This window comes from Notamacropus eugenii, chromosome 7 (genome assembly GCF_028372415.1).
Source record: "Notamacropus eugenii isolate mMacEug1 chromosome 7, mMacEug1.pri_v2, whole genome shotgun sequence".
NCBI lineage: Eukaryota > Metazoa > Chordata > Mammalia > Diprotodontia > Macropodidae > Notamacropus > Notamacropus eugenii.
Genome location: NC_092878.1, coordinates 127,469,457 through 127,483,994, shown reverse-complemented (window position 1 = coordinate 127,483,994; position 14,538 = coordinate 127,469,457). Strand labels below are relative to the sequence as shown.

Below are 14,538 nucleotides of genomic sequence, written 5' to 3'. Positions count from 1 at the left end.
AAATCATTTGCAACAGTGGTGGTTTTCAGACCTCTCAGGCCACAGGCTCCAAAGAAAACTTAGAAGGTCAACAAGGAAGGTCAATCACACGTGGATGAGAGTGGAGCACAGTCTAAGGCCAGCTGTGCCAGCTCAGATTAGGCTTAAGCAAACCAGTATGAGGCCTTGGGAGTGATTGAATCAAAAGTGGCAGTGATTGATTTCAGAGCTCTCAGCCTTCAGAAGGTAAGAAGGTCAAACAGTTGATCAGAAAGAGATTATAAGAGTCTCCTTCCTGGAATTGGTGGCAAGATTCTATGGCTTTGCCCATATTTCTGTCTGGATGTCAGTCTTGGGTAGCAGTTTCAGGGATAAGAAGGAGCAATAGTATAGCAGGGCTTGTGACCACAGTGGAGTGGACAAAAAAGGGTACTTGTGGTCACTCACAGAGCAGAGCATAGGCCAAGAGAGTAGTAAAGACTTCCATTTAAATTATACCATTTTGGAAATTAAGTTATCAATCTTTGTAGAGGATATAATGATATACTTAGAGAATCCTAGAGAATCAAATGAAAAACTACTTGAAATAATGAACAACTTCGGAAAAGTTGCAGGTTACAAAATAAACCCACATAAATCACCTGCATTTCTATATATTACTAACAAACCCTACCAGTAAGAGATAGAAAGAGAAATCCCATTCAAAACTACAGTAGACACTATAAAATATCTGGGAGTCCACCTGCCAAAACCATCCCAGGGAATATACGAACACAATTACAAAACACTTTTCACACAAATAGAGTCAGATCAAAGTAATTGGAAAAAACATCAGTTGCTCCTAGATAGGCTGATCTAATATAGTAAAAATGGCAATTCTAACTAAATGAATTTACTTATTCAGTGCAATTCCAATCAAACTACCAGGAAGTTATTTTCTAGAGCTAGAAAATAGTGTGAAAATTCATTTGAAAGAACAAAAGATCCAGAATGTCTAAGGAATTAATGAAAAGAAATGCTATGGAAGGTGACCTAGCTCTACCAGAACTCAAATGGTATTATAAAAGAGCAATCATCAAAACCACTTGGGACTGGCTAAGAAATAGAGGGGTAAATCAGTGAAATAGATTAACTACTCAAGACATAATAGTCAATGAATATAGCACTCTACTGTTTAATAAACCCAAGGACCTTAGCTTCTGGGAAAACAAACTGACAAGAACTGCTGGGAAAACTGGATAACAGTGTGGCCATAGACTAATGCATGACACCATACACAATAATATCGTCTAAATGGGTACATAATCTAAGTATACAGACTGATACTACAAAGAAATTAGGGAAGTAAGGAATAGTGTATTTTTCAGATTTATAGAGAATGGAGAAATTTATGACAAAACAAGAGATAGAGAGGATTATGAAGTACAAAATGAGTAATTTTGATTACATTAAATTGAAAAGTTTTTGTACAAACAAACCCAATGCAACCAAGATCGGGAGGGAAGCAGAAAACTGGGAAAGAATTTTTGCAACTAGTGTCTGTGATAAAAGCTTCATTTCTAAAATATACAGGGAACTGAGTCACATTTACAAGAATCCAAGTCATTTCTCAATTGAAAAATGGTCAAAGTATATGAACAGGCAGTTTTCAGAGGAAGAAATTAAAGCTATCTATAGTGATATGGAAAAAATGCTCTAACTCAGGATTCATTAGAGAAATGCAAATCAAAATAACTCTCAGGTAACACATCACACCTATCAGATTGGCTAACATGACAAAAAAGGAAGATGTAAATGTTGGAGAAGATGTGGGAGAGTGGGAACACTAATTCGTTGTTGGTGGAGCTGTGAGCTGATCCAACCATTTTGGAAATCTATTTGGAACTATGGCCAAAGGGCTACACAAATGTGCATTTCCTTTGACCCACCTATATGGCTTCTGGAACTCTATTCCAAAGAAATCATAGAAACAGGAAAGGATCCTACCTGTACAAAAAATATTTTTAGCAGCTCTCTTTGTGGTGGCCAAAAACTAGACATTGAGGGGATGTGCATCAATTGGGGAATGGCTGAACAAGTTGTGGCATATGAATGTAATGGAATACTATTGTGCTACAAGAAATCATGAACAGAAGGACTCCAGAGAGGCTTACATGAGGTGATGCTGAGTGAAATGAGCAGAACCAGGAGAACATTGTACACAGTAACAGCCACAATATGTGAGGGGTGTTTCTGACAGACTTAGCTCTTCATAGACATGAAAAGACCTATAATATTCCCAAATGACTCGAGGTAAATTGTCATCCACATCCACAGAAAGAACTATGGAATTGGAATGCAAAATCAAGCAGACTACTTTCCCTTTTGTTATGTTTTGTTTTGTTTTGGTTTTTCTCATTGTTTTTCCCATTAATTTTAATTCTTCTGTGCAACATGACTAATGTGAAAATGTGTTTAATAAGAATGCATGTGTAGAACCCATATAAGATTGTATACCATCTCAGTGATGGAGGCAGGAGGGAGAGGGAGAAAATTTAAGACATATGGAAGTGATGTTTGAAAACTGAAAACAAATGAATTACTAATTTTTAAAAAAGGAAAAAATATACCATTTTGAAAAACTCAAAACTTCCACATACCTAGAATTATCTCTGAAGACAACTGTGCAAAATCCTTGAAGCTTGTAACAGTGTTCCCTCTAACCTGGAAGCAGAGTCCCACTTTAACAAATAGTTAAAAATCCAGCAACAGACTGGGAAAATTGAGTAAAAAATATCTGACCACAGAAAGTTACTATGGTGACAAGGAAGATCAAACACACACTCAGAAGATAACAAAGTCAAAACTCATACATCCAAAGACTACAAGAAAAATGTTAATTGGTCTTAGCCCATTGAAAAGGTAAAAAAGGATTTTGAAAATCAAGTAAGAATTACAGAGGAAAAATTCGAAAGAGAAATGTTAGTGATACAAGAAAATCATGAAAAAGGAGTCAGTAGCTTGGTGAAGGAGATGAAAACAAACAAATACTGAAGAAAATAGAACCTTACAAAACAGAGTAGGTCAAATGGTGGGGAAAAGAATTCATTGAAAAGAACAATTGATCAAATCAAAATGAAGCACAAAAACTCACTCAGGAAAAAAATTCTTAAAAAATATCAAAATTACACAAATGGAAACTAAAGACTCCATGAGAATTCAAGAAACAATGAAACAAAAAAGAATGACAAAATAGAAGACGATGAAATATCTCACTAAAACAATGACCTAGAAAATAGATACAGAAGAGATAATTTAAAAATTGCCAGACTGAAAGCCATGATCTAAAAAGACCCTAGATTTCATCTTTCAATAAATTATTTTTTAATTTATTTTTATTTAACTTTAAACATTCATTTTCACAAAATTTTGGGTTCCAAATTTTCTCCCCTTTTGTCCCCTCTCCCACCCCAAAATCCCAAGCATTTTAATTGCCCCTATCACCAGTCTGCCCTCTCTTCTGTCACTCCTCTCTGCCCTTGTCTCCATCTTCTCTTTTGTCCTGTAGGGCCAAATAACTTTCTATACCCCTTTACTTGTATTTCTTGTTTCCTAGTAGCAAGAACAGCGCTCGACAGTTGTTCCTAAAACTTTGAGTTCCAACTTCTCTTCCTCCCTCCCTCCCCACCCCTTCCCTTTGGAAGGCAAGCAATTCAATATAGGCCATATCTGTGTAGTTTTGCAAATGACTTCCATAATAGTCATGTTGTATAAGACTAACTAAATTTCCCTCCATCCCATCCTGTCCGCCATTACTTCTATTCTCTCTTTGGATCCTGTCCCTCCCCATAAGTGTTGACCTCAAATTGCTCCCTCCTCCCCATGCCCTCCCTTCCATCATACCCCGTACCCTGCTTATCCCCTTATCGCCCACTTTCCTGTATTGTAAGATAGGTTTTCATACCAAAATGAGTGTGCATTTTATTCCTTCCTTTAGTTGAATGTGATGAGAGTAAACTTCATGTTTTTCTCTCACCTCCTCTCTTCTCCCCTCCACTAATAAGTCTTTTGCTTGCCTCTTTTATGAGAGATAATTTGCTCCATTCCATTTCTCCCTTTCTCCTCCCAATATATTTCTCTCTCACTGCTTGATTTCATTTTTTTAAGATATGATCCCATCCTCTTCAATTCACTCTATGCACTCTGTCTCTATGTGTGTGTGCATGTGCATGTGCATGTGTGTGTGTGTGTGTGTGTGTGTGTGTAACCCCACCCACTACCCAGATACAGAAAAGTTTCAAGACTTACAAATATTGTCTTTCCATGTAGGAATGTAAACAGTTCAACTTCAGTAAGTTCCTTATGACTTCTCTTTGCTGTTGACCTTTTCATGGTTCTCTTCATTCTTGTGTTTGAAAGTCAAATTTTCTTTTCAGCTCTGGTCTTTTCATCAAGAATGTTTGAAAGTCCTCTATTTCATTGAAAGACCAATTTTTCCCCTGAAGTCTTATACTCAGTTTTGCTGGGTAGGTGATTTTTGGTTTTAGTCCTCATTCCTTTGACTTTTGGAATATCATATTCCACTCCCTTTGATCCCTTAATGTAGAAGCTGCTAGATCTTGTGTTATCCTGATTGTATTTCCACCATACTTGAATTGTTTCTGTCTAGCTGCTTGCAATATTTTCTCCTTGACCTGGGAACTCTGGAATTTGGCCACAATGTTCCTAGGAGTTTCTCTTTTTGGATCTCTTTCAGGCGGTGATCTGTGGATTCCTTGAATACTTATTTTGCCCTCTGGTTCTAAAATCTCAGGGCAGTTTTCCTTGATAATTTCATGAAAGATGATGTCCAGGCTCTTTTTTTGATCATGGCTTTCAGGTAGTCCCATAATCTTTAAATTGTCTCTCCTGGATCTATTTTCCAGGTCAGTTGTTTTTCCAATGAGATATTTCACATTATCTTCCCTTTTTCATTCTTTTGGTTTTGTTTTGTGATTTCTTGGTTTCTCGTAAAATCATTGACCTCCATCTGTTCCATTCTAATTTTGAAAGAACTATTTTCTTCAGTGAGCTTTTGAACTTCCTTTTCCATTTGACTAATTCTGCTTTTGAAAGCATTCTTCTCCTCATTGGCTTTTTGAACCTCTTTTGCCAGTTGAGTTAGCCTATTTTTCAAGGTCTTATTTTCTTCAGCATTTTTTTGGGTCTCCTTTAGCAGGGTGTTTACTTGTTTTTCATGCTTTACTTGCATCTCTCTCATTTGTCTTCCCAGTTTTTCCTCTACCTCTCTAACTTGATTTTCAAAATCCTTTTTGAGCTCTTCCATGGCCTGAGCCCATTGGGTGGGCTGGGATACAGAAGCCTTGACTGTTGTGTCTTTCCCTGATGGTAAGCATTGTTCTTCCTCATCAGAAAGGAAGGGAGGAAATACCTGTTCACCAAGAAAGTAACCTTCTATAGTCTTATTTTTTTTTCTTTCAATAAATTATCAAGGAAATCTGCCTTGATATTTTAGAACTATAAGGTAAAATAGAAATGGAAAGAACTCATCAATCACCTCCTGAAAGAGATGCTAAAATAAAAACTCCCAGGTACATTTTAGTCAAAATACAGAGCTCTCAGGTCAAGGGGAAAATATTGCAAGAAGCCAGCAAGAAATAATTCAAGAACTGTGGAGTCATAGTCAGGAATATATGCAATTTATCAGTTTTTACATTAAAGGACTGTAAGACTTTGTATATGATATTCTGGAGGGCAATAAAACTAGGATTACAACCATGAATCACCTTCCCAGCAAAACTGAGTACAATCCTTCGGGGGAAATATAGATATTCAATGAATTGGAGTACTTTCCAGGATTCTTGATGAAAAGACTAAAGCTAAATGGAAATTTAATATTCAAAAAGAAGACTGAAACATAAAAAGCTACATGAGAAGGGGAAATCATTAGGGACTTAAGAAGGTTAAATTGTTTGCATTTCTACATGGAAAGAAGATAATTGTAACTTGTAAGCTCTTTCTCAGTTTTAGGGCAGATAGAAGGAGTATATATAGACAGAAGTTACAGGTATTAGTTGTTTATGAAGGGATGATATCTAAAAATACAAAATTAAGGGATGAGAGAAATTAGCTAAGGGAAAGGGAGAGGTAGAATGGGCTAAATTATTTGACATAAGAAGTAAGGAAAATCTTTTTACAGTGGACAGGAAGAGGGGGGAGGTGAAGAGGAGTAAGTGGACCTTACTCTCATCAGAATTGGATCAAAGAGGAAATAACACAGACATTCAATTGGGTGTAGAAATGTATCTTACCCTGTAAGAAAGTAGGAGGAGAAAAGGATAAGAGAAAGGGGAGTTAATAAAAGTGATGCCAGTAGTCGGGTTAGATGATATTTGGGCTTTAGGTGATGTCCTGTTCCAAGAGCAGTACCTTGCTGTTGGGTTGTTATGGTAACTGAGTCTTTCAGGTGCCTGGCCCTTGAGTAGCCTTCTTGTTACTGGTCTGCCCCGCTGGTTGGGCCCTGCTATTGGGCTGCTATGGAAACAGGGCCTCTCTTTTAGCAGGCCTGGGAGGAATAATTCTATTGCTGATCTTCTTGAGCGATTGGGTTGCTATGGAAACATGGTCTCTCTGCTTCCAAGTCATAGGGAAGGAGCTTCCCTACTAGCCAGCAATGGGGCCAAGGCCTAGCTGGTGGATTTCCACAGGTTTGGGCCCCTGCTAAAGGACCCTTCCTATGAGTCTAACTGCTGCTGCTCTTGAAGCTTGTTCCCCTCCCACCTCAGTGAGACAGACCTATCCTCCTGGGAAGATAAGTAGCTTCACTGCTCCTAGATCAATTCTGATGTAATTTTTCTAGTTATTTGGAGGGGAATTTTGGAGACTTAAGAAAGTTCCTTTCTTACTCCACTGTATTGGCACTGGAAGTAATGCCATGTTTGTTTAAAAAAATATTATAAAAGAGGAAGCATTTTAGGAAAAAGAGTAATTACTTTATAATAGAAAAGGAACTCTAAAAGACATAGCAGAAGGGGGAGGATAGAAGAAAATACATATTGAGAAAGGGCAGGATGAGCTGATTGTTAATGAGTGAACAGAAAATGGTAGCAAGGGAAGGGAATTTTCTCATTTATATATGTTAACTCTGAATCACGGAGATTAGGGAAGAGGTAGGAATTTCTGAGCCATAGGATGGGGGGACTAATTGAATGGGGATATCTTCTTTCAGCTTCCAACAATAAGAGAAGACAGCATCATTCTGCTACTCCAGGGAAAACTCCAAGGAAGAAAGGATCCAACTAAAGACATCAGAAACAACAGTCAAGTCATGAAATACTTAGTGATTGAGTTTCTACAGACCTAATTGAATTCATATTTAGAATTCTTCAACCTCATCTCAAGATGACAAGGGATGATACAAATCCAGAAGATTGTCTGAACATAAATCAATGTACCTTGCACAGTACTGGTGTTTTATTGAGTACATATCCATGATTTGTCAACTGAATTGGATTAGCATCTAAAGTCCTGGTCCCAGGTAGTCCTGGTCTCAGGTAGTCCCGGATAATAAAAATTTCTGGATGATATTGGAGACATCATTGTATTTCTGAGATAGTTCACTGAAGCTAGCCATAATAAGTAGTGCTCTTGTCCATGATAATATATGCCAGGATTATGAGAATTCCAATTCTAGTCCCTGAAAATACCAGCTTTGAAACCTTAAGGTCCAGCAAAATGGGAGAATCACAGATTTAAAATCAAAAAGAATCTTTTTAAACATCAAGTGTAATCCATGTCATTTTACAGAAAAATAAATTGATTCACCAAGAGACTGTATGATTTGTTCAAGGTTATGAAGGTAGGAAGTAGGATTTTAACTCGAAGTCCAAATCTAACACTCTTTCCAATACACTATGGGATGTTAAACTTAAGAATTTATAAAATAAAAACATGAGCTAGAAGAATGCAGTGAAAGCCTAGGCCCTCAAGCCCCCAGGGAGAAAAAAGTTTTATGAAAAGCTCTTTTTTTCCATTTATTTAGCTAAAAAGCAAAAGTCACTCAGACTTCCTGTCAGGAGCAAAGCAAGCATTGCTTGCCAAAATTGAGAAATACAAGTTCTATATTTACCTTAGAGACTTACAATAAGTTTGTTAAAGCTAAAGTGCTTACTTACAGAGCATCTGTACCTGGACAAATAGAGGAAAAAGGAATCTTTTTTTAAAATTTTTAATTAATTAATTTATTTTCAGTTTTCAACAATCACTTCCCTGATTTTTCAGTTTTCTCCCCCTCCTTCCCCACTTTCTCCTCAAGGTGGCATGCAATCTTATAAGGGTTCTACACATATATTCTTATTAAACACATTTTTATATTAGTTACGTTTCATAGAAGAATTAAAATGAATGGAAGAAACCATGAGAAAAACCAAACCAAAACATAACAAAAGAGAAAATAGTCTGTGTCATTTTGCATTCTGACTCTATGGTTCTTTCTCTAGATGTGAGTGACATCTTGCATCATGAGTCCTTTGGAATGTTTTAGGTCTTTTCATTGTTGTGAACATCTGAATCTATCAGTAGCTCTCTTTGCACAGTGTGGTCCTTATTGTGTATAATGTTCTCCTGGTGCTGCTCATTTCACTCAGCATCAGTTTACATAAATTGTAAAAGGGAATCATTTGAGGGATTAAAGAAATTTCAATTTTTCCTTGCTTCTAAAACTCAAATAATAAGGGGAATTTTTACCATGAATAACATTGGACTTTCTAATTTCTCTTTCCCATTATATGAATTTTCATAAGATCTTAGAAGGCAGAGCATGGAAAAAAAATGCTATCTTGGGTTATGTCAGTCTTCACATTTGTAGTACTGTCTGGTTCAACTTACTTCAAAACTTAAAACTGCTGTAATTTCTTTCCTGTGTTATTCCCTCAACATTTGATACAACTTTCACTATCACTCCAACATAGTTAGTGGTCTTTGACTCTTTCTGTGCTGAAATAATCATGGCCCTGTGGTCATATTAATAATGAGCCTTTCTGAACTTCTTCAAGACATCAAAGGGTTAAGTGATTTACCCCAAACCTGAGGTAAATCACTTAACCCTTTGATGTGAATTTTCTTATCTCTACAAATAAGGGGTTGGACTGGATGTTCTCTAATGATCCTAACTATCCTAATCCTATGATCAAAACTAACATCTTAAACTAACAAATAGTAAGACTTATAGGTTCTTAAGGATTCTATTTCTATTAAAGGCACTGCTATCCTTCTATTTACTCAGATTTATAGCCTAGCACTCCTCAACTATTCCATCCATTTTCTATTATATCTTGACTAGGTAGGTATATTGTCAATTCATGCTCTTAGACCTCTTCTCTTGATTCAAAGAGTCATCACCCAAGTTTAGTCCCTCATTAACTCTTGCCTAGACTAAAATGGTATCTTCCTAATCAATTTCCCTGCTGCTAGTCCTTCCGCATTCAAACAGTTATCCACATGCTTGCAAACTGGTGTTCTTAAAGGGCATTTTCTTTCTTTCAGTATCTCCTCATTGATTCTTGGAAGAAAGAAACACTCTGAATATGTAAGGTCAACCAAGGTCTGACTCAAACCTGTTTTCTACACCATTTTCATACTATTCACAACTGATTGATGTGTTGGTTGAACTTTTATTGTTAAAAATCATCTTTCTCTGGAAAAAGAAGAGAATATTTTTGGAAATGGACTTAATCTGAAAACAAAATAAATAAATAAAATTATTTTTAAAAAGCAGTGACTGCTTTGGAGTTTGTTAAATTTTGAGAGTACATGGGCATTATTTAGATCTATTGGCCTTCCACTCTTCCTCTTCTACTTCTTCATCTTCTTCATTTTCTTCTTCTTCATTTTCCTTTTCTTTTTCTTCTTTTTCTTCTTCTTCTTCTTCTTCTTCTTCTCCTTCTCCTTCTTCTTCTTCTTCTTCTTCTTCTTCTTCTTCTTCTTCTTCTTCTTCTTCTTCTTCTTCTTCTTCTTCTTCCTCTTCTGCCGCTGCTGCTGCTGCTTCTACTGCTACTACTACTACTACTACTACTATTACTATGACTACTACTACTACTACCACTACTACCATTTCTGTTACTCCTCCTCCTCCTCTCCCCTTTTATGAAAGCGATATCTTTTCAGTTAAATATCTAAATTGAACTTACATTTTGCTAGCTACAAAAGTGTCTGAGGACACTATTACCTTTGAATGTAAATATATACTTTCTACAACTCATGACAATATAGGATTGGTTAGTAAATAATATTATAATGTACCAGAAAGTGTGAGCAACTTGGAAAAAATAATACATCTATAGTGAGGGGACAATTATGGTGAGGGGGTATAAGATGAATGGTGAGACACAGAAATGTTTTTTGAAGAAAGGGAGCAGAAAAAGTAGTGATTTCATCTCACTTCCCTTGACTAGAATGGGAAGCCAGGAGACAGTCCTTGGAGGAGATGATCTTTGAAATAGATATAAAGTTGTAAAGGACAGATTGGGCAGCAAAATTTCATTTGGATATGAATTTGGTGGGATCAATGCTTTGCAGAAACTCTGGTAAGTATGAACCTACTTTCCCTAGAGACTGAGGTGGAACAGGGAGAAACATGCTCCAGAGGTCTTGATATATCTTCAAAATAAATATTCCTTTGTAAAAATTCATTGAGGTCAGCTCATTAACTGGGGTAATAGGTACTGGGGTACTTGGTATTGGTGACTAGTAACTAGAGCTAGTTACTAGTAACTAGTAACCAGCAGAGAAGATGCACTCTAATATCTCAAATTATCCCTTCTACTGGAAGGGCAAAATATAGATATCTAGGTCTGGAATAATGAATCTGGCATGAATTTCCTATAATGATAAATAGTTATCTTTTATTAATGTTGTCATCCACTGTACTACAACTAGGTCTGGTATAATGCTATAAAAGTACTAACATTTGAGTCATTAAAAAAGTCTGTAAGGTAGAAATTATATATGTTGTGATTTCCATTTTCTAGCTTTGGAAACTGAGTGTCAGAAAAGTTAAATGACTTGCTTATGGCCACATAGTCAATGTCAAGGGGTGAGATTTGAGTTCAGGTCTTCATTATTCCAATACTAGCACTGTTCATTATGTCTCATTGCAGTCAACTAATAAATATTTTAAGTACCCACAATGTTTTTAAAATTTATTTATTTTATTTTAATATATGAAATTGAACAAGTATTTCCATAACAGTCAAATAAGAAAATTGGACACAAAACTAATTTGCACAATTTGCTACTCTTTTTAAATAAAAAATAAAGTTATCATGTACAATTTGCTATTTTTTAAATAAAAAATAAAGTTATCATGTAACTTTTTTCCTTTTTTCTTCCCTCCATCACTCTAGAGATTGCTAACATTAGACACAAATGTGCATTCTATTAGAAAAATGTCAATTAAAGCAACTTCAAGAAATCATTTTACACCAATTAGATTGGCTAAAATGACCCAGAGGGAAAGTGACACATTTTGTAAGGGATGTAGAAAAATTGGGAAAACATTTCACTGGTGATGGAACTTTGAACTCATCCAACCATTGAGGAGAGCAATCAGGTCTCTAGGAATGATAACTTTTAAGGGAAATTGATAGAAATGGAATAATCCTCCCCATTCATACTGTCAATTAGAATGTAAATGGTTTATTTCTAGAAATAATTCAACATAATTATCTGAAGATGAAACAAAATATAAACATCATTTTGGGGGGGATTTACAATCCTTGATGCTGAATTCTATTCTCTGTGCTTTAAATGATTCCCTGATGTGTGAGTGAAGTAATTTTTGTTTTATTTTTATTTTTGAAAAAGGAAACATCATGGACCACTTTGGATGTCAGTTGATTATATTTACCTTTTCTTACATGCCATCACAAGAAAATGAGTCAATTGAAATTCTTTTGGAGGGGCTTACCAGATTCAATACGACCATCTAGCCAGTTAGATTTCCCCAACTTCTCTGTCTTTTTTAATTGTCAGATAGATGTATTCTGAGGAGTACAGTTTTCATCTCTTAAATCCACCATGGGTTGGATCCTGCTTAATTGAACATGAGCCTTAACTACACTACATTCATATACAAGGTAGTAGGTCAATGGGACAGGACTGATGGCCTTCTCAGCTCATGATAGTAGATTGCTTTTGGGAATATCCCTTAAGATTTCACCCAAATTGAGGCAGCTACATCACCAAGAATAGATTACAGAATAAAATGAAGAGTGAAAGAATTTGGGTAATCAAGCAGCTAATTAAGGCTACAAAACCAACCAGGTTAATCATGGTTGTCCCTGGGCTACTTATTGCCCGACTCCTAAAAAAATCACTCTTTCAACTTAGAATTTTTAACATTTCAATCAACGAAGACTAATTGTTTTAAAATTCCAGAATCAAGGATCTAGAAGACTTCTATCTGAACAGCTCTGAATTACCAGGTTTCCAAGGTCCATTTACATGCCATTCAAAGCATTTTACCAAATCCATTTTTTTAAAAATAGGGTATCAACATAAGCAATATGTCTTGGTAGTTTTAAAAATGATTTTTAAAATTTTATTTCAAAACATTCATGTTCTGCATTAAAGGTCTGTCAATGTGCCCTCATGCCAGAGTTTGGATTGCAATGGTGGTAAATAAAAAAATAAATAATAACAAGCATGGTATGGCTGAGATTTTTTCCCCATGTTGACCCTGGGAGGAATTCTTTGTATTTCTCTTTCTTCCCTATTTTTTTTAATAATTAAATTTATTTATTTAACTTTTAACATTCATTTTCACAAAATTTTGGGTTACAAATTTTCTCCCCTTTTATCCCCTCCCCCCCCAAACACCAAGCATTCTAATTGCCCCTGTGACCAATCTGCTCTCTCTTCTATCATCCCTCTCTGCCCTTGTCTCCGTCTTCTTTTTTGTCCTGTAGGGCCAGATAGCTTTTTATACCCCTTTACCTGTATTTCTTATTTCCTAGTGGTAAGAACATTACAGTTGATCCTAACACTTTGAGTTCCAACTTCTTTACCTCCCTCCCTCTCCACCCCTTCTCTTTGGAAGGCAAGAAATTCAATATAGGCCAAATCTGTGTAGTTTTGCAAATGACTTCCATAATAGTTGTGTTGTACAGGACTAACTATATTTCCCTCCATCCTATCCTGTCCCCCATTACTTCTATTCTCTTTTGATCCTATTCCTCCCCTTGAGTGTCGACCTCAAATTGCATTCTCCTCCCCATGCCCTCCCTTCTATCATCCCCACCTCTCTGCTTGTCCCCTTGTCCCCCACTTTCCTGTATTGTGAGATAGGTTTTCCTACCAAAATGAGTGTGCATTTTATTCTTTCCTTTAGTGGAATGTGATGAGAGTAGACTTCATGTTTTTCTCTCACCTCCCCTCTTTATCCCTCCACTAATGAATCTTTTGCTTACCTCTTTTATGAGAGATAATTTGCCCCATTCAATTTCTCCCTTTCTCCTCCCAACATATTTCTCTCTCACTGCTTGATTTCATTTTTTTAAAGATATGATCCCATCCTCTTCAATTCACTCTGTGCACTCTGTCTCTATGTATGTGTGCATGTGTGCATGTGTGTGTGTGTGTAATCCCACCCAGTACCCAGATACTGAAATGTTTCAAGAGTTACAAATATTGTCTTTCCATGTAGGAATGTAAACAGTTCAACTTTAGTAAGTCCCTTATGACTTCTCTTTGCTGTTCACCTTTTCATGGTTCTCTTCATTCTTGTGTTTGAAAGTCAAATTTTCTTTTCAGCTCTGGTTTTTTCATCAAGAATGCTTGAAAATCCTCTATTTCACTGAAAGACCATTTTTTTCCCCTGAAGTATTATACTCAGTTTTGCTGGGTAGGTGATTCTTGGTTTTAGTCCTAGTTCCTTTGACTTGTGGAATATCCTATTCCATGCCCTTCGATTCCTTAATGTAGAGGGTGCTAGATCTTGTGTTATCCTGATTGTATTTCCACAATACTTGAATTGTTTCTTTCTAGCTGCTTCCAATATTTTCTCCTTGACCTGGGAACTCTGGAATTTGGCCACAATGTTCCTAGGAGTTTCTCTTTTTGGATCTCTTTCAGGCGGTGTTCTGTGGATTCCTTGAATATTTATTTTGCCCTCTGGTTCTAGAATCTCAGGGCAGTTTTCCTTGATAATTTCATGGAAGATGATGTCTAGGCTCTTATTTTGATCATGGCTTTCAGGTAGTCCCAAAATTTTTAAATTTTCTCTCCTGAATCTATTTTCCAGGTCAGTTGTTTTTCCAATGAGATATTTCACATTATCTTCCATTTTTCCATTCTTCTCTCTTTGTTCTGTGATATCATGCTTTCTTACAAAGTCCTTAGCCTCCATCTGTGCCATTCTAGTTTTCAAAGAACTATTTTCTTCAGTGAGCTTTTGAATCTCCTTTTCCATTTGGCTAATTCTGCTTTTGAAAGCATTCTTCTCCTCATTGGGTTTTTGAACCTCTTTTGCCAATTGAGTTAGGCTAGTTTTCAAGGTGTTATTTTCTTCAACATTTTTTTGGG

General features: G+C 36.2%; 1 long non-coding RNA gene across 1 annotated transcript; it reads left to right on the top strand.

Moving 5' to 3' along the window:
- Positions 1-6,471: 6,471 nt before the first annotated feature.
- On the top strand, positions 6,472-7,544 carry LOC140513422 (uncharacterized). Its single transcript, XR_011970164.1, has 2 exons — positions 6,472-6,804; positions 7,187-7,544. It is a non-coding gene; the product is annotated as an uncharacterized lncRNA (long non-coding RNA).
- The last annotated feature ends 6,994 nt before the right edge of the window (positions 7,545-14,538 follow it).